Here is a 22,263-nt window from a genome sequence, read left to right on the forward strand (position 1 = left end):
TCATAATATAAATAAAATATCTACATTTTGTCGGTAACTTTTTGGGGGTTTAAATACATCAGTGGACATGTTTTATTGTAAAGATATGGACTCAAACCATGCAAATCCTGACTATGCGTTTATCTGTCCATGGTAGCCAGTGATAAGCCCGTTTCCCTTCAATTGGCATTGCAGCGCTCTGCACCATTTGCTTGTCACAATAACGGTAGCCTCGGCTTCCAGGCCTCGCTCACGTTGAAAGTCTGGTAAAGGCTACAGAAACAGTGGCCCAAAAATCAAGCCTGTTATAGGCAAGCCAGAGATCATGAAATCAATTTGCTAAAGTTTCACAATAATACAAAATACACACTAGAATATAGGGCGTGGTTTGGTGGTTGACTGCATTCGCCTGAAACTTTCAATTAGATTTTAGGCCACAAGTGATATATAATGGGACTCATCTTGATAACAGGTGACGGGGTTTATTCCATGTGTGATAATTGATTTTATATAGGAATTTATCAAATCGATTTGTTTATGCTAGCTGGCACAATATATCATCTATGTAGACTATCCTCTTTTAAATTGCTGATAATATAGACACGCTATAGGTCAATAGACAGGTCACTTAGGGAATATCATTAGTACATTTCAATTTGGCCAAATTCCCCGAAAGGAACACTTAATAGGCTGATCACGCGTTGCAACGCCACAATAGTCTGAAGGACATTGACAAAAAAGTATAGATCAATCGTTAGCATCGGTAGATTGCATGTTGGCGAGTGTGACCATGCATGGCCTTGCAGGAACTCGTAGGCCGTGGCTTGAAAATATATCACTGGCCTTTATCAAAGTTAGGCCTATCATCAGTAGCATATATGCTACGCTACAGTATAGCATGCCTTTCTGCCCACGATTAGCCCCAGATCTGTCAGTCCCAATAAGCCTATTCGGTGACTTTACCGCTATATACAGGTGAAACTCGCTGTGTGATGTGATAAACTCGCAGGTAACATTCGCGATTGTTTAGGTGTTGACACAGGACTGGTGCTATAAATATGATAAGCTAATTGTAGACGAGCCACAATGAGTTTTGGACAAGTTTACGAGTCTTCTGTTGCCCATAACTTGCTAAAATATACATGCCAATTGCCAAATTCTACTCACTTAGCCAAATAAGCCTATTTTTCTCTGCCTCATTTAATTGTCAAAATAGGCAACCACCCCCAAAAGCTTCGAAATTAGGGTTAAATTATTATACACATTAAGTTTACATTTAAAACGGATCAGCTGGAAATTAGTGTTTGGAATATTCCCAGAAATCAAAAAGCTAATTTACCCGAATAGGCCGACATAGCCTATGTTAGTCAGTCAAACTGAATGGATGTAAATTAGACAGTGGAACGTGCAGTGCGGCTCACTTGAGGCCCATACACAGGCTAGGAGGCTACTTCGTTTTACTAACTCTTGTCCAAGGCCTATCTTGACCAAAATAATGCTCAATTGATTTGCTCAGCAGTGTAAAGGTGAAGGTTCTAATGTGTATTCTTCTCCCACAAAAAGGCATTGTAGGCGGTTGAAAAATTAGATTTTGTTACAGCACAGTAAAACGTTTTACCAAAATCTGGTGCAGGAGGCCTATACACATTATAACCTTCATATAATTAAAATATGCGGTCAATTGACAAATCACGTCGCTATTTGTATCGTTTCAATAATTGGATTTTCTCTGAAGATAAGTGCATGGAGATATAATTAGCATTTGGCCTGAAAATACACATTAACAGCATGATGGTCTATTGTTGTATGGTAACTTTAAAACACTGCGAAGTGCGAACTTAATATAGTGAGAATATAAAAAAAGGAAAACGTGCATCATTTCAAAAACGTTTATTAGAGAATGCAATACAAATCAGTTTCAATACAAAAAAAACATGGGCCAGTCTAAATTATTACTTGTTTGCATGATTTAATGTGCAAAGAAAATGTTAATGTATGTACAAATATATGAACATAACCCCCAAAAAATGAACTATAAAATACAACATACATATAAAAAAGTGAAATGGACAAAAACAATTATGTACCTGTCATAAAGATGACGAAACACAGCGTCCCTCTCCAGTCGGTGTCTTCTCTTGTGCACCGTTCTCCTGCGATGCGCAGCAGAGGGACTGATGCATGCAGACTCGCCGTAAGTTAACGGTGGTAAGCGGTCAGCTTTGCTTCAGCAGCACGTTCAATACTGGAGGCTTCAGCAGTAGTTTTAACTCCAATATTTACGTGCTGCTACAGCAAGGCAGCCAGTGATGAGGCAGTCGGATCCCACACACACACACACACACACACACACACACACACACACACTCTTCCGGGTAGTTCCACAGATGCCGTCTGTCCAGGCGTTACTGCGGCAGCACAGTACGGCCTGCATCTCTGTGTAACCCACAAACCATTCTGTGCTGCTACAGCACCACCACAACCAGCTCCATCTCTCATCATCTGATTCTCTCCCTTACACACACACACACCTCTCACTCCCCTCAGCACTCCCTGCAAACACACACACACACATCCTCTCCAACTCCCTCTCCTGCATACCCTCATCCTCTGGCTCACTCTCTCTCCCTCACACATCAGAGAAAGAAACGGTGATTCCACATGAAACTAGAACAAAAGGGAATTTTTTGGATTGTCACAATTTTATCCATAAAATGGTCCTTAAGATGAAGTATTGTTGACATATATTTGACATTTGTATCTAAATGCATATTTGAGAAAAAATGTATCCAAGTTAGCATATTTGACATTTCAGCCATACCCAGGAGCATTGCAAGATACCATAACTGTTGATCTATATGGGGCACAAACTGCATCTTGTCATTTGAAACCTCATTGTATCCACTAAAATGAGTAAAACATTTCATTATTCAAGATTTAAATGTACATTTAATATTTGGAAAAGTATGGAAATTAATATCACAAATATAGCGACTTCAATTTCTCATATTTTACTGACAGAAGGTTAGAGTGGGAGCTCTGGGACTTTTTGAGTTATGACCAAATATGTGGGGTGGGGGTATGTAGAACTCCATTCTTTCTATTGCCAGTACAGAACAGCAGAGTAGCGTTCAGTACAGTATAGCTCACTACAGAAAAGTAGACTATAGGTCAGTACAGTACACCAGAGTACAGTATAATGTACTGTACTCTGCTGTTCTGTACTCGCAATAGGAAGAATGGAGTTCAACATACCCCCACCACATACATTTGGTCATAACTAACAAAAAAAGTCCCAGAGATCCCACTCTTACCTTCTGTCAGTAAAACAGTCCATAAAACACAATGAGAAAAATTTATCATTTTCATACTTTTCAAAATCATAATACATTTACATAAATGTTTCTCATTTTAGAGCACACAATGACGTTTTAAATGACATGAAGATTATGTTTGTGCTCCATATAGATCAACAGTTATGGTGTCTAGGTAGGCCAACATGGATTGATTATTTCTCAAATATACTTTTAGATACAAATTGTGAAATATATGCCAACAATACTTCCTCCAAAGGAACATTATATGGATTACATTGTGGAAAATAATAATTTGAAGTTTTGTGAGGAATCACCGAAAGCAGCATCCAGATGGTCTATCGGTGTCTGAAAGGAACTCCAGGACTCAAACCATCTGCAAAGCACAGGAGAGAATGGGGGTAAATAATCAGCTAAATAAAAAAGGCAAAGTACTGAGGTTGTATTTTTTTTCTCTCTTCTACAACAGATCACGTGTGTTTGTGTATTATGACAGGTTGAGACTGAATCAGCTAAATTGAAGGGGTGATGCAGTTTCAATCACTTCACTTTCAAATCACACATCAGGCCAGTTTTACTTAGCTAAACTATAGTGCAACGTTTATAAATCTGGCCCCAAGGCTTGGGTTAGAGTAAATATAATTCATGTTCATACAGCATTTTGTTTCCAAAATTACATATATTACAGCTCAGACATGTACATATTAATTATTCAACAATAAAAATCTGGCAATTGCTATACCTCTAGAAAATGCCAATTTTGAAAGTAATCAGTCAGTTCAAGAATGAAAATTCATTGCTCACTATATCCCCTAAGATCAGTAGAACAGAAGTACTATTAGACTGAAACACAGCATGACAAAGGGACATAAATATCAAATCACAATGTCAATGTCCAAATCACTTGACAGTTATAAAAAAAGACTAGTCCCCAACTCTGCTAAGTCACACTTATTTTACTGAAGAAAAAAAAAATGGTTGACTGCTGTTTGAATGAAACATCCTTAAACTTCCATCTGGTCAATGGGGAACCTATTGAAAAGTAGAGCAGCAAACAGACAAACAGGGTTTATAAAGTGATACAGCAGTTATGGTGTGGTATTAACTAGCAACATAGGCACAATTATGGTTACCCTAGTTTCCAAATATCGCCTGCTTCCGCTGATTTGATCAGGTCCGATAACCACTCTCTGGTAATATCACTAATGCACTACGGCACAATTCAACAACTCTGATCAATGTCACCAACAGAAAAAAAGGGACGTCTGGAAGACCATTAATTAGTTGATGATCCACTCCCCCCTGGCCAGCCAGCGATAGCATCTTCATAAATGATTGGTGTAACTTATTAGAAGGGGACTGAGTTGTGTGTGAAAAATATGACCACAAATCTGTGTGTACAACAGAGGCATCCAAAATCCAAGGATATGAAGTCCATCGCCATGAATTACAACTGGACCTTGTCAGAGCTTAAAATAAAGCATTTGGAAAACACATCAGAAATGATAGAGAGAATAATGTGTGGTTTTTCTATTCTCTACACAGGTGTTTATAATGATTAACAAACAATGACGCCATCTTGGACAACTGTGGGTGTATAAGGAAATAACCCAGCGTTAACAGTGCTGTGTCAGGAGATGGGCCCCGTTATTACAGGGTGGGAGCAGAGAAGTGAACACAAACATTTGGCATCTTACACAGTTTAATTACACTACAACTTCTAAATTAACAGCAGCACTGCCAGTTAGCTAAAAAGACATTTGGCCTAGGATTTTCTCACAGGATTTCATTTTCACTCAAGTTACACCATATAATGAGAAATAATATCTTTAGTCATTTACCCCCCAAAATATTGCAAGGTGAAATTGTACTAAACAGCTGATAGGCTGTGTTTTAATTTATTAGAATTTCAGATCATTGCGTCCTATGGCCTCCTAACACAATCTTTTCAGTATTTCATATTTTTTTTACCATTTCAGTTTAAGATTTTGGTGAGCCTCAACTTGAAGCCTTTTCACTGGTACAAGACTCCACGGTAAGTATGATACACAAAATCTACATGACCAGGAGATAGTGTTGATCATTGATGGCAGTATCCCAGGTGTTCTGTGGCTGAGCACTTTTGGGTTACAAAGATAATGCCTGCTCCATTGTGTTCTGCTAAGTGTTCATAGAACAGAAAGTACTTAACCAGGACAGAGTGTGAGTGAGGGATACAAATACACACTCTCCCTCTCTGAGGCACAAATATTAATTTAGACAAGGTGGGTCAAAAGACACGGAAGAAAAGTAATGATTAATAGATTTCCGTTTCCCTCATACTGAATACAAATTCTCTCAGAGAATTAGTTAAATAGCTACTGACAACTAAATGTGCAGCAAAGCAAACCACAAATGACTTCTAGATAGGTCACTTAAATATGTCCCCTTTTTAAAAGAGGTTTTGAAATGGGGGCCTCAATTGCAACTGGCCTATATTTCATGATGCTGACAAAACTAGAAATATAAGGTCCAAGTTTTATAGTGGTTTATCTAGAACACCAACTAAAAGTGAAAATCCATAGAATTTTTCAATGCCGTAACAAAAGGTGTATTCTGGTCACTATATAAATACAAACACGAGAAATCTTAATTATTGCCTGAATAATATTAATGCTTCCGACTCATGTACATCGTAATAAAGAATTAAACAATCTGTACCACTTTAACCCACTTTCCATACCAGCAACTACAGTATACAGACTTACTTCATATCAGTTGATTACATTTCAAGTCAGGCATGTCATATTTTTCTAATTATTCCCATTCCCGCTCTCCCGGTTGATTGAAAAATAAATCTAACCCGATTTGATCTAAAGAAAGAAGAATAATACACTTGTGCACTCCACACACACCACTCCTTGAGATTCTCTCTCTGGGTCTCTCTCGCCCCCGCTTTACCTTTATGAAAAATCATAAATTAACTCACGAACCAGGTGATTGAATGAGGCCTCAGACTGCGTCAGTGGGCCAAGAGGAGTCTTGACCAGTTGTCACTACAACCCAATATCCACACACACACCATTATGGCTTTAACCTTTCCCTGCTCTCTCCCATTGTCTCCTCTGCTCCTCAGCCTTTTAATCCGTTCCTATGGCTCGCACCCTCAATAATCAACTCAGAGTGACCTGACTCTCGGGGCAAAGGTCGAGTGACCCCTTTCCACAGGGGCAGGACGCTCTAGACCCCCCCATCACAAACCCTTCTCTTGTCAAGAGCAAATTTAGTTTAGCCTCATTTGTAACACAAAAGTCTGTTCTGCTATGTGCGTATATGTTGTGTAGGCTATATGGTAAATTTCTAAGAAGTTTCTAAACTGTACTGACAATTGTTTTATGCAAATGTTCAAATGTTGCTTTATTGTTATTCAAATGGGAGAATGATTGTCATTTAAATAATTAATTTGATAGAGTTGATACATCCAGACTTTAGTTGAGGGAAGTTATCATTTTTCTTTGATTATTTTAAGTAGGTTATGAGGATTGTATGCACAATGCTGTCGAGTATGAAAAGCAGTCACATCATAATTCAGTTTAGACAGCAACTAGTACCAAAAATGCAAATACATCTCAAATTACTGGACAAGTTATAGAAGCCTGATATTGCATTCTGGGAAAGGATTTTAGTTTTGAAAGCAGTCCCATGCAACTTCACATAAATCTAAAATGGCACACTAGATAAATCTATATTAAAAAAATAAAAAAAAGTCAAACTTAACATAATAGAGCAATTTCCTAAGCTATGGCTTTATTATCAAGGATATCCCTCCATACACAATAACACAGATGTACTTCCAACTTTAGTCTAGTTACACCATGACATGGTGTAACTACATGGTGTAACTAGACTGAAGTTGGAAGAACTGGGTACTTGTGTATGGAGGGATGTTCTTGTCCATTATCTAAGAATGTTTGACTTTTTAAAGATGGCAATCACTTTCTAAAATATAATATAGGCCTACATTTGAATTATACTTCAATGACACACAACCTACAAACACATTTCTTACTATCCCTCCCCCACACGTGACACTGCATTTTTCATAAAATCATTACAATAAATTGAACAGAATATAATCACTATTAACAGAACCCAACTACCAAAATCCAGTCACATTAAACAAAAATCACAATTCTCAGCATTCATCTAGAATGGTTAGGGACTTAAAGCTGACCATTCCACACTTGGTTTGGGTGTATTCATGTCTTTTAGAGAGTTAATTTCACCGTAAAATAGTAGAGTTTAATGTGGTGAGTAACTAGCCAGAGTTAACTGTTTTGGACAGGGGTGTGTGCAGGCAGGGAGGTAGAGGTTCAGTTTATTGTTTATAGTAATTTACACCAGGCCTGACATCTATAAATAGGAACCCTTCTAAGCCATAGAAACACCAGTCATGCAGTTGTGGGTGTTAATCCTGAAAAAACTCCAGCAGCCCATTCCCACTTGTCCAACACAACACATGCCCAGTAGAGCACAAGGCAGGCAGAGTGACCGCAGAGCTAACTGACTGACTGGGGTTCCCTCTGCACAACACCAATGTCAGAGAAGGTACACACTCACACAAACAAAGCCTACACACAGTCAAACACACAGTTTGTTCATTTCACGCGACTCCACTAATGGAGACTTGCGAGTGACCTCCGAGCACCAATCAGCCCAGTGTGCAATCTCCCCATTCACGGTCAGGCGGGTCTGTTACAGTAGGGCCCTTCTCACTCCAACACAGCACTAGAGAAAAGAAAGGAAAAAGATCAACTGGAAAACACTACACAATATATTTTCAGGTCAATTAATGTGTTGAGGACTGAGAACACTGGGGAAGAGAAAAAAAAGCCTGGCAGGCCAACCATCTGATAATGCAGAAGAGGAGAGGTGTAAACAAAATTCAAACCCAGTTATATGTGGAAAACATAAAACCCAATTGAAAACCTTAACACAACCAGCCTTATCTCAACTCTACATACCAGTCCAGATGCATGTATAGTGAACTGGGGGGGAGACATCCAGTCAAGGTTAGGGAGAGGGCTTCCCATACAACTATTCCCATGACCAGCATGCGTCTGTGGAGAAAAAGCATGCCCCACACACCCGTCCCCCCTCACATAGCAAACATCCCAGTGTAGAACTGTAGAAAATCCCAGGCTCACACTACTGCCCTGCCTGTACGGTAAACCAAACACATGAACGTACATTGTACACAAAAATTGGTTAACTACCAAAACACTAGAACTAGGTGTTTCTCTTAACTACTCACCACTTCAATAGAGCTGCTCCATCTCCCCACTGTACCACTGCAGGGCCAGAAAACCCATCAACAGGAAGTAGACAAAGCAGAAGCAGTGTGACGCCGGCCATTTCAGAGCTACGTCCCGACCGACGCCTCCTCGGCACAGGACCCACAGAGAAATGACAGAGAAACTACCCTACGTACTGCAGCTCCATCACAACCCTCACCCGGCCATAAACACTGACACCAAACCAACGCCTGTCGCATTAGTAATCAACATGAGTCATCTCTCCATGAGAGGAGCAGGCCAGAGAACTAGCAGTGAGGGAGATTAGGATCCAAGCTCAGTGTGTGAGAGAAAGAGGAAGAGAGAGGGGTGTGTGAGAGAAAGAGGAAAAAAGAGGGGTGTGTGGATTTAAGAGACACACCCCCAGCGTATCCAAAGCACTCTCACACGTACACAGTGCACCCCATCAACACACTTGGGCCAAAACTCACTATCCCTTCTGACAAGTGTCTAAACTCACACACAAGCCCCAACTTACAGTTAAGCTGTTCTGCGATGCATTCCCACTAATTCGAGTCCTATGACAGTCTCCCTGCCCATCCCACAAGCTAGGTTTAGCATAGGGCCCCAAAATATAACACACATTGATACAAAAATTTGATTTATCCACAGTTCCCGTTCGTGATGTGTAAAGAGGGCTATGCCGCTTTGTGATGCTGGGGGCCGGTGGAGTGGGGACATCATGAAACATCCACAAACCCAGAGGAAAAAAGAGGCCCAGCAGAGTGCCACTACGGTTACATTCTCACATCTCCCCCATGCGGTTGACTGACTGATAAGATACTCCATTTCATTTGATGTGGCCTAAAGAGAGTGACTATATCCCATAGTCATCTTACAGTTTTGTGGACTGGCACCCATACACAAACAATATGAATGATATATTTTTATACAATTAAGCACAGGGACCGCTTGTTCCCGTTTGACTACAACCAGTGTAAAAAAGAAAAGCCTAACAGGAAGGCTGAAGCTAGAAAGGACAACCATATTTTCAAATGTTACTACATAATATTCAGTAAGTATGAATATTTTAAGTAACTGGGGCAGCCATGTCTACCAGTAGCTTCCCTTAAGTCAAGCCTGAATTGACTTGTAAAATACACCATGTGTTTCAATAGGATAGAGTCAAACTTATTGTGGAGGATTTAAAAATGGTGCAACCTGACAGCATTAGTTCAAATGTAATGAGTGATGTTTTTATCAGCATCACTAATACATTAAATACTGCATTTAGACATGTCAGCAGTCTAGCACATCCATACAACCACCATAAGGTGTCCGCACAGCAAAGCCATAGAATTACAGCTTTAGTGCCCACAACACATTAATGTTGTCCATACAGACTGAGCAATATTTACTGGGATATAAAAGGTTTTGCACTGCACAGTACTATATATCCCCACACAGACACAGCCTTCAGAAAGTATTCATACCCCTTGGCTTATTCTACATTTTGTTGTGTTAGTCTGAATTCAAAATGTATTCAATGTTTTCTCCCCACCCATCTACACACAATACCCCATAATGACAAAGTGAAAACATGTTTTTAGAAATGTTTGCAAATTTATTGAAAATGAAATACACACCCAAGTGAATACTTTTCAGAAGCACCTTGGGCAGCGATTACAGCTGTGAGTTTGAGTTGTGCAACATTAGCCCATTATTCTTTAAAAAAAGAATATGTTATTCAAGCACTGTCAAATTGGTTGTTGATCATCACTAGACAAATATTTTCAGGTTCTGCCTTAGATTTTAAAATAGATTTAATTCAAAACTGTACCTTGGCCACTCAGGAACATTCACTGTCTTATTGATAACCAAATCCAGTGTCAATTTGGCCACGTTTTAGGTTATTGTCCTGTTGAAAGGTGAATAAATCTCCAAGTATCTGGTGGAAAGCAGACTGAACCAGGTTTTCCTCTAGGATTAAGTTTCAACATAACATGATGCAGCCACCACCATGCTTGAAAATATGAAGAGTGGTACTCATACTTGTGTTGATTTGCCCCTAACATAGCGTTTTGTATTCCGGACATTAAGTTAATTTCTTTGCTGCAATTTAGTGCCCAATTTCAAACAGGATGCATGTTTAGGAAATGTTTTATTCCGTACAGGGTTTCTTTTCACTCTGTCAATTAGGTTAGTATTGTTGAAAAACTACAATGTTGATCCATCCTCCGATTTCTTTCATCACAGACATTAAACTAAAGGTTTTTAATTCACCATTGGCCTCATGGTGAAAACCCAGAGCAGTTTCCTTCCTCTCTGGCAACTATGTTAGGAGGGACATCTGTATCTTTGTAGTGACTGGGTGTATTGATACCAAGTGTAATTAATAACGTCACCATGCTCAAAGGGATATTCAATGTCTGCTTCTTTTTTTATAATACCCATCTACCAATAGCTGCCCTTCTTTGTGATGCATTGGAAAACCTCCCTGGTCTTTGTGGTTGAATCAGTGTTTGAAATTCACTGCTCGACTGAGGGACCTTACATATAATTGTGTGTGGGGTAGAGATGAGGTAGTCATCCCAAAAAAAGCATGTTTAACACTATTATTGCACACGGAGTGAGTCCATGAAACGTAGGCATATTTTTACTCCTGAACTTATTTGAGGCTTCCCATAAAAGGGGTAGAATACTTGACACAAGACATTTCAGCTTTTCATTTTTAATTAATTTGTAAACATAATTCCACTTTGACATAGGGTATTGTCTATAGGCCAGTGAATCTCAATTTCAGCCATTTTAAATTCAGTCTAACAAAATGTGTAAAAAGTCTAGGGGTGTGACTATCTGAAGGGACTGTGTGTGATATATATATTACACACACACTAAATAAGAACTGCACAAACATCAACATTTTTCAAAACCTTCACTGATATACAAGTGGCATTGCCACTTCATCAGCATAAAAAAAAGTAAGACTAATATATTTGCCCATCACCAAACTGAGATATAGTTTTTAGTAGGCCTACACTACAGGAATCGGCATTTAGTAGAAGGGGCAGGTATAATAATCTGCCGTGTGCAAATGTGACACTAGGATGCACTGTGGCCTATGCAAAGACTGACGCCAATGCAAAACATGTCAAGAAAAATGTATGCATGACAGAAGCAACTTAATACGCTCCACATTATATAAGCACTTGTGACATTACAACAACCATACACTTTGTGGGTAGAACATTTCAATACTACATTTTACATAATACCATAATACTCAATAAATAATTTCAAACATGGATTCCCCACAGTGAACCAGTTAAGAGTAAAACTATCAGGATTTGTGAAGTAGTATCCTGTTTTATGAGGGAGGCACCAGTATTGCCTCTTTATGGCCTGCCTTTGACATGGCATAGTTGTGGAACCACACTCCACGACAGTGCCCTGGAAAATAACCAACAAAACATGTAAAAACCTGCTCGCATCATGGTGAATTTAAATACTACAGAGTTTGTGCTGCATGGGGTGGTTCTCTACAGACCGGCTATCACACGTGTGAGCAGGCCGTGCGAGCAGAGAGGAGGCACAACTTCACCAGGAAATGGGGGTGGGAGCCCATTTTGCCAGAGGGGCCTGAGAATACAGAACGATGAGTCACCAAATGTCATTAATGTTCTAGAACTACACAAACACTTGTGTTTCACGACCGGGCTCACCTGACTAACACTTGGTCAGATATTCCTTTTTTCAGCAATGATATAGCTAGTACCAATATTTCACATCCAAAAATATCCATTAACCTACATTTTTTGTTGATGCAGATAATTAAAAATGTTTCCTATGCCACGGTGTTAATTTGTCTACTTCCTGCAAATGCTGCACTGCTAACTTTAGTATCACTTCTTGATAAAATTTGCAAGACAAAACTACTGTAGTGAGCATGATATAGGCTGCATATGACACTCACAACTACACTTATGTTGCATTGGAGGGTCTCTTTTTCCCTTTCTCTCTGGAGAACAGCGTTAAACTGGGCAAATGAATACTTGACACCAGTCTGCACTTGCCAGTTTAAGTAAACACAAACATACCAATAATCAACGATGGGGGAAAATTCACACTTGATATCACTCAAAACAAGTAAAGTGTATTTCACATGGTGCATTCTACAAACCCAAAAGTTCTCTATTCAAATTCTGATGCCTTTTCTTATAGAATGACAACGTGAGAACTTCATATGCTCAAGATTGGGCTAGTAAAATTAAATAAATAACAGAAAAGCTTCATGCATTACCACCTCCACAATGTGGTTTTCAGAGGGTTTCCCCCTCACGCTAGGTTTAGCAGAGATCACAGGAACAAAATTATATTAGAACTACTTCTGTCTAAGCCCAGGGTTTAAAACTAACTCCCATCTGCTTTAACTGACCATAGTAGGGTGGCCTAATTGATACAAAATCAAATACATCTATATCATCTCTGTCCTGCTACAATGGTAGCTAGGAAAAATACACATTTGGTCTTAAGTTCAAGTATAATTGATATTTCCCTGTACATACGAGTCAGGCTATGTCACTAATACACGCCTTGGATTCAACAGGAGGCATTTCAATACATATTTGGTTATACTGTAGAAGCAGTTTAGACAACCCAGGGACAGGGTTGCACCAAATCAAAATATTTAAAAAGAAAAGCCATCAAACCTGTTTTTGGGGGGGGGGATTCCTTGAGAAAAATAAATGGCAAGAGTAGGTCATATTCAATTTGGAATGAATACAATTAGAAAAGCCTCAACTCTAGAGTAGGTAGAGTTCCCGAGGGGAGACACTGTCTAAATGCAATGTGCTTGGGACCAAGAGACGTGGAAACTGGCCCAAGTTTTAATTCTTGTTAACCCCATTTTGACATCACATGACAAGAGTAGAAACCTTTACATCAATTAAGATAATTGACCCGTCAGGGACATTTGACCCCTACTGCAGCAGACCAGTCGCTGCTTTTAGTTTTGTCGACAAGGAAGGGGGAGTTCTGAGTAGTTTGGTAGGCTACAAAACATAATCAGATGACTATAATTGCTTGGTGGAAAGGAGCTCAGGATTAAAAAGTAAACTGAAATAAATGGGTTATTCTGTATGAAGAGTTGTAGTAGCTAAAGGCCACGGTGGGGCAGGATTAAAATAACTGAAGTGTATATTACGTGGGGAAATAATATAATTTCCTTGTTGAGCAGGCCTAACAATACGGCACGCTTTTTTCTAGTTGGATATACAAGTTTTACACAGCGCCACGATTTCAGTACAGTGAACGACAGGACGAAAATAGTATGACTCGTATTAGAGCCTACCATATTGCATCGGTCTAGTGTCAGCAAGCCGCCTCCCCCGCCACGGAATAAAGCGCACAAGTAAATTAATTGGTAGTTTAAACTGCAGTAAAGGACTCACTCTTGTAACAAACGTTACATTTTAGCATACTATTATTATTCAATGCGATTAATATTGTGACTACCTAGTGCAAGTCAATCAAGGCTGAAACATTGCATTGTATCACAGACATTCACGCAGCCTTGACAACACCGCTTGTACAATGTACATTTTAATTGTCTTAACTCACGTACTGGCTACAGTAGCCAGTAGTTTGGTAAAAGTTAAACCGTATGTTGCAATCGCACAGGCGAGCGCCACATTGTAAAGACTGACTGAGCAAACACCATCTCAATCATAGGAAAAAAAGTGAGTTCTAGGCCAGCTGATTTTTTTGGGGGGTCGCTTTGGAAATAACTAAGATGTTAAGTCAAGATACATTAAACGATAGCAAAACTTGGCAACTGTTCGGACAGACAATTAGACTACCTACACAACGTAGCTAGTTATTCATTAGGCTAAAAATTGCATCGGGATGTCAAAACAAACGAGACAATCACTGAGTAAATAGAGGTATCACAAGCTGGTAGAATTGTCGATTGGTGGCTGGATAACGAACGTTCTCTTGTTAGTTGAAACAGCAATCAATAGACACACTTACCATAAGAGGTTGTGAAAAGCTTTCCATCAGGTGAATCCACTAACGTTAACTTAACTAGAAAACATGATAAAATGAGTAGGTAAGCGACTACTTATACTTAAATTCCTCAAAAATAGAAAAAATGAACATATGAAACTGTGTCCTCAGCCTTACAAACCTTAAAAAGTATTTAAATCATTGGTATCATTGTATGTATTTCAACAAAAGGTAGCGATATCAAGCCACAGCTTGCTGTGCATTTGTTGTTGACAGCCGTGCCGACAGTCTGTTCAGTGCCTCCCGCTCAAACTGAACGTTCCAAAAAAGGACTATAATAGTAAAAAATCCACATTCCACCGGTCATACTCCACTCACTTGACCCTGAAATAATTTCTCAACTTTTTTATTATTTTTTAGAAAGGTCCACTAATTTGTCGCAAATGTTTTTCTAAATGTTGCATTTCTCAAAATAGCCAAGTCAGACACCCCTTTCTTCTCGCTAGCATTCACTAGCTAACCATCTAACGTCTCCACCGGTCGATACGACGTACTCTTTTACTTATTTTCCTTTATTTCGTCCACCATCCATCGGTGTTCTTTTTCCGGGATAATTTTAATATGTTTGTGATATTTTTTGAGTGTCTGGGGGGAAAAAAATCTTCTCTTTCGACAGCTCCAGCGCTTGACTTGCCTACCCTCAGCAGCCGCTCCTCACAGCTGTTGAAGCAAACGCAGCTAACTCGAAAATGGCGCCGAAAGATACTCTCTTCATTCAAATTCGTTAGAGCCACCCCTTCTCCCCATTGGGCATATCGGGATTGAGCTCTGTGTAGCGGATTGGAGGAGAAACAAAATGCACTCTCAAATGATCTTGCAGCCCACGCAGCGTTCTCTTCTACGGCCAACGGAGGGGGGAAATTAACACTTTAAGTCCCGAAAGAAAATGTACAACCTGTTTTAAAATGTATAAAAGCCTATATAGTCATACTGTCACACTTAAACACAAATGGTCCCTTTGAACACAGACGTATTACTCAAGTAAAGATGAGGCGGTTGAAAGATAAGAATTCAGATTAAAAAAGCGAATATTTTCCAGTTTCGAAGTCAACAGCAAAAGAGCACGATACGCTACCTATACGAAATCCATCCTGACAAGGCAAACTGGTGATAAAATAACCCGATTTTAGCCACGGGGGTGTGGATTCAAGCTACTTTCAAACCTTTCGACAGATCGGATGTTTTTGGCTTACGCAATTGATTTTCAGTAGGCAACACTTTTACTAAAAATAATGCTTTTTTTCTAAGCTTCATTTGAATGAAAGACTCAGGAGACTGCAACTGCCGGACTACATTATGGCGGGGGGGGGGGGGGGCATAGTCTGTGGCGCTCATGGATGTAGACTTTTAAAGAAAGCACATCTTGTGGCTTGTGTCTTCTCTGGTTTGGGCACATTTCGGTGATAGGGAAAGTCAAAAGCTTTCTACCTAACATAAAGTCAAGGGAAATATCTGCAGTCTTCCCAACTAAACATTTCAACAGTGCAACAGCACAGCTCTCGCTCACCCCTCCAGTGATGATGCGGGGGGGGGGGGGGGGAGGAGCAGGGGGGAACGATTGCCAACTCTCATTAAAGCCACCGGAGTGAAAGGCCGAACGCGGTACTGCAGGCATTGTTTGCAGAAAACGTGATCCCCCATATAGTGAATAGGGAAATGGCAATCTTCGTGGTCAATCATCCTGTAAATAAGTAAATAAAGAAATGTTTAGAAGACAATCATAGTACCAATAATTGCTTCTAATACACTAGATGCATGTCCATGAACCGAATTTTTTTTCGCACACAGAAGCAGTTATAAGGATAATTTAGTTGCTAATGGCAGCCTGCAGTACCCTGGTCGGCCTTCAACTATAGTTACTCAATGAGAGGGGGCAGCACAGAGCCTGCAATGTCACTTCCTGGAGTAGCTCAAACTGCAAGCATGTTATGTCTCCATGAGATGCCATCTTAATTGACTGAATTTGGCTTCAATGTGCTATTGAGTCTTCACATAAGAATGAATGTTGTCACGTGTTCGATGGCTTTGTCAATTATTTTTACAGTCATTGGGTTGGTGGAGAGACTGGTCGCCTCTCTCAGTCACTCCTGCCATGGCAACTTGAACCGCTGCAGAATTTGTAAGGCTGCTATGAAGTGTATACTTTCTCGCAGACACATGAAAGATAGAGGGAGTTCTCAATGAACAACCATAGGCTATTTGAACAGACACTAGCCGATTGCGCAAGTTTAGGATAGGCTTGAGTAGCCGAGACTGACTGAGCGATTTTGCAGGATCCATTCTCTTGCCGCCTGATTATAGCACACAATGCTAAATAAGTTTAGATACATTATTCACTTAAATTGTCAGATAGCCTTATTCTATAAGCACAACCCCTTTGTAACTGAGAGAGAGAGAGAGAGAGAGAGAGAGAGAGAGAGAGAGAGTGAGAGAGAGAGAAAGAGAGAGAGAGAGAGAGTGTGTGTGTGTGTGTGTGTGTAAGAGTGAGTGAGAGGCCTATTCCAGTGCATTCGGAAAGTATTCAGACCCCTTGACTTTTTCCACACTTATTCTAAAATAGCTTAAATAGTTTTTTCCCCTTATCAACCTACACACAATACCCAATAATGACAAAGTAAAAACAGGTTTTTAGACATTTTTGCAAATGTATATATATTTTTTTTAATCACATTTGCATAAGTATTCAGACCCTGTAACCAGTATTTTGTTGAAGCACCTTTAGCAGTGATTACAGCCTCGAGTCTTCTTGGGTATGACGCTACAAGCTTGGCACCGTTACATTTGGTGAGTTTCTCCCATTATTCTCTGCAGATTCTCTCATACTTTGTCAGGTTGGATGGAGAGCGTCGCTGCACAGCTATTCTCATGTCTCTCCCGAGATGTTTGATCAGGTTCAAGTCCGGCTCTGGCTGGGCCACTCAAGGACATTCAGAGACTTGTCCCAAAGCCACTCCTGCGCTGTCTTGACTGTGTGTTTAGGGTTGTTGTCCTGTTGGAAAGTGAACCTTCGCCCCAGTCTGAGGTCCTGAGTGCTCTGGAGCAGGTTTTCATCAAGGATCTCTCTGTACTTTGCTCAGTTCATCTTTCCCTTGATCCTGACTAGTCTCCCAGTCCCTGCCACTGAAAAACATCCTCACAGCATGATGCTGCCACCACCATGCTTCACTATAGGGATGGTGCCAGGTTTCCTCCAGACGTGATGTTTGGCAGCCAGGCCAAAGAGTTCAATCTTGGTTTCATCAGACCACAGAATATTTGTTCCAATTGGGCTGTCATGTGCCTTTTACTGAAGAGTGGCATCTGTCTGGCCACTCTACCATAAAGGCCTGTTTGGTGGAATGCTGCAGAGATGGTTGTCCTTCTGGGAGGTTCTCCCATCTCCACAGAGGAACTCTGGAGCTCTGTCAGAGTGACCATCGGGTTCTTGGTCACCTCCCTGACCAAGGCCCTGCTCAGATTCTCCAGGCAGCCAGCTCTAGGAAGAGTCTTGGTGGTTCCAAACATCTTCTATTTAAGAATGATGGAGGCCAGTGTGTTCTTGGGGAACTTCAATGCTGCAGATTTTTTTCTGTGCCTCGACACAATCCTGTCTTGTAGCTCTATGGACAATTCCTTCGACCTCATGGCTTGGTTTTTTTCTCTGTCATGCACAGTCAACTGTGAGACCTTATATAGACAGGTGTGTGCCTTTTAAAATCATGTCCAGTCAATTGAATTTACCACAGGTCCACTCCAATCAAGTTGTAGAAACATCTCAAGGATGAGCAATGGAAACAGGATACACCTGAGCTCAATTTCGAGTCTCATAGCAAAGGGTCTGAATACTTATGTAAATTAGGTATTTCTGTTTTTAATAAACGTGCAAAAATGTTTAAAAATCTGTTTTCACTTTGTCATTATGGGATATTGTGTGTATATTGATGAGGAAAAACTATTATTTAATGCATTTTAGAATAAGGCTGTAACGTAACAAAATGTGGAAAAAGTCAAGGGGTCTGAATACTTCCGAATGCATTGTATATAACCTTATGCAGAATTGTAGGCATAGCCTACATAGGGTGGTAACCAATGATGATGGTAACATGGACTGCTGGATTGCTGTTTGGTTTGTATAATACCTCAGAATTCAATATTTCTTCCATGGACAGTGAAGTAAATGTGATCAGCCTAGTTTTATTGGGAGTTCCCCACAAAGTAAGAGGGCACTGGGTTAAATTAAATACCACACAAATCCTCTCAATCCACATGAGGATTATGGTACAAGATGACGTTCAAAAGAGTAGGCCTATAAGCAGGGGAACAAGAGGCTTGCAAAAAAAGACAGTAGGCATAACCAAGGAACAAGCAGCTATCAACTCACCAGTCTTTCATTCATTAATCCATCCTTATTCACTACCTTATTTTCTCTATAATGTGTTTAACACAGTCATTTAGCAGACACTTTTATACAAAGTGACTTTTTAGAGCAACAATATGGAACTTTTTGGGCTTCCTGACCAAATTCACATAGACATGTGTGTTAGATCTGTCATTCTCATTGAAAGCAAGTCTAAGAAGCGGTAGATCTGTTCTATGTGAGCTAAGTTTATTTTTTGCGTCTTTTACTTTTGGTTTTGTACACCAGCTTCAAACAGCTTAAAATACAATATTTTGGGTTATAAAAAAATAATTATACAGCGATTTAGATGGTACAATGATTCTCTACACTATACTTGATGTTTTGTCACTTAAACTGAAATTAAGCAAACTATTTGAATTTTAGCAACCAGGAAATGATCTGATCTGACATGACACGATCGGAGTAAAGCAATGTAGGGGTATGGTATCCTACTAGCCCTACTCTCACCTATATGTTGAAGTGATACAGCCTACCTCAGGGAATGGAGGATTCATCCAATAATGCATTAAGTATTAGAACAGATCCTGAGACTACACACAGCCGTGTACAGACAGGCCAGGCCAAGACAGGGGGTGGGTTGGACCTGTTATCACCTCCAGCGCTGTGTGCACCTCTAGCAAGTTAAACACAGAAAGCCATTCCACCCCCCCTCCCACTCCCCCCAAACACACACACACACACACACACACACACACACACACACACACACACACACACACACACACACACACACACACACACACACACACACACACACACACACACACACACACATCATGTCTACAATACCCCAGGGCACTCAGCATCTGCTCTGCTCAACACCCAGGCCTCATTTCCTGATATATTATACATGAAGGAGAGCTTGGGAATGTTACATTATTTTGAATATGGTGACTGGTTTTAAATTCCTGGTCGGAGGATTTCAGGAATTAGGAGGGAATAAGCAGGAAATGTAGGGAAAGTTAACTGAATTTTGCGACCATAGGCCTACTCAACTGAGGTAGCCATTTGTTTTTAGACAGGCACTCGTGACAAACAGCTCTGATGACAGACAGATCTGGTGACAGACAGCTCTGGTGACAAACAGCTCTGGTGACAGACAGCTCTGGTGACAGACAGCTCTGGTGACAGACAGCTCTGGTGACAGACAAAGTGGACTCTTGTTTCTTATAACTTTCATCTAACAAATTTGGTAAACTTTCCATTTGTATTCTGCCACTTCCCCATCCTGTCACATTCAGAGAACATACACCATTTATTAAATACATAAAGCTGTTCAAATCAAACTAACTGCATCTGATAATTAAACAAGTATTTAAGTTCTCAGTAAAGGCTTCCTCAGTACAGAGGCATACACTATGAGAGAGAGAGACAGGCACTCGTGACAAACAGCTCAGAGAGAGAGAGAGAGAGAGAGAGAGCGCGTGAGAGAGAGCACGTGCATTCATTGTGTACATGCCTTCTGGTACAGTGTGGACAATGGGACTGGGAGGAAAAAAACATGTTTGTTTACAGATAAACTGGTTTGTACAGGAAGCCAGTTAGGAGGAGCTCCGTGTTGTTAAACAGGCAGAGATGAGCCAGCAAAAACACCCCCATGGCCTGGAGGGAAAACCTAATGCTAGCCTAAGTTTACACACATACAACACACACACACACACAACTTGTCAGTTATCTACAGGATCAGTACACTTCAGCTAAATGCGATCTTTCTCACAAAGCGGAAAATAAGAAGGGAAAAGAAAGAGATTAAGAGAGTGACACAAACTCACTGTCATTGCTAAAATGTTAAAAGCAACTAGTTGGACCAGACAATGAGGTTCACTTCTTAGCTTTATTATGACAAATCTAGGAGATAATGTGAGCTGTAGCCCTATGGGTCTCCCACTAATAGCAACTGTACACAGTAGCCGTGCCCAAGCCCAAGCCATCCACTGGAATACTACACAGCTTGTTCTGCATTGTGTCACTGTCACATGAGCACACACACAGCTTTGCATTAAGGAGGGAGAGATCCTTATGAGTCACATGTCACCACACACAAATCTGTGGTTCTGTTATTTTTCTCTCTCTCGCAGGGACCCTAAATGAAATCACATAATGCATCTCTTCATTAGGGGACGTTTGGAACAGAAGGGGGGGTGAGGGGAGAGAGAGGAGGGAACAAGAGCCACAGTGTGGTGGTTGCGGCGGCGCAGTTCAGGCACAGCGGACGATCAAGCACACAGCTGACCAGGCTGGGGCTGCTGATTTAGCCTGATACTTCGATTTCATGTTAGACTACTTGCATACATGGCCAGGTTGGCTGTAACACTCTCAGATGCTTCTCATTCAAGGAGTTCTTGGTTCTGAGGGTTTATTTTTGTCATGTGACTGAGGATGGGTCCCTTCACACCACAAACAGACACGGGACGACATCGCATCACAAAGGGATGTGGGCAACGGGGGAGTTCACACAACACACTTGCAGTATCTAATGCAAACCTGGATATTACATGTGGGACTATGCACAGCACACACACGCACACACACACACACACACACACACACACACACACACACACACACACACACACACACACACACACACACACACACACACACACACACACACACACACACACACACACACACACACACACACACACACACACACACACACACACACACACACCAAGGAGGGGCTTCACACCCTGACAAGGCCTAGCTAGTGTGCATATACACTGAACAAAGATATAAACGTAACATGCAACAATTTCAAATATTTCACTGAGTTACAGTTCAAATAAGCAAATCAGTCAATTGAAATAAATCCATTATGCCCTAATCTATGGATTTCACATGACTGGGAATACAGATATGCACCTGTTGGTCACAGATACCTTTAAAAAAAAAAAGTAGAGGCATGGATCAGAAAACCAGTCAGTATCTGGTGTGATCACCATTTACCTCATGCAGCGCGACACATCTCCTTCGCATAGAGTTCATCAGGCTGTTGATTGTGGCCAGTGGAATGTTGTCCCACTCCTCTTCAATGGCTGTGCGAAGTTGCTGGATATTGGTGGGAACTGGAAGACGCTGTCGTACACGTCAATCCAGAGCATCCCAAACGTGTTCAAGGGGTGACATGTCTGGTGAGTGTGCAGGCTGTGGAAGAACTGGGACATTTTTAGCTTCCAGGAATTGTGTACAGATCCTTGTGACATGGGGCCGTGGATTATCATGCTGGAAC

At 40.7% G+C, this 22,263-nt stretch overlaps 1 long non-coding RNA gene across 4 annotated transcripts; it reads right to left on the reverse strand.

The window, feature by feature from the left end:
* Positions 1-1,854: 1,854 nt before the first annotated feature.
* LOC139538657 (uncharacterized) lies at positions 1,855-19,645 on the reverse strand. 4 transcript variants are annotated; one of them, XR_011667775.1, is made up of 3 exons: positions 14,597-19,645; positions 8,587-12,205; positions 1,855-8,060 (listed from the first exon to the last, which is right to left on the reverse strand). It is a non-coding gene; the product is annotated as an uncharacterized lncRNA (long non-coding RNA). The 4 variants fall into 4 exon arrangements; XR_011667776.1 differs by having other exon boundaries at positions 1,855-12,016; positions 12,114-12,205; positions 14,597-16,154; XR_011667774.1 differs by having other exon boundaries at positions 1,855-12,205; positions 14,597-14,650; positions 14,754-16,153.
* Between the last annotated feature and the right edge of the window lie 2,618 nt (positions 19,646-22,263).

This window comes from Salvelinus alpinus, chromosome 14 (genome assembly GCF_045679555.1).
Source record: "Salvelinus alpinus chromosome 14, SLU_Salpinus.1, whole genome shotgun sequence".
Taxonomy (NCBI): domain Eukaryota; kingdom Metazoa; phylum Chordata; class Actinopteri; order Salmoniformes; family Salmonidae; genus Salvelinus; species Salvelinus alpinus.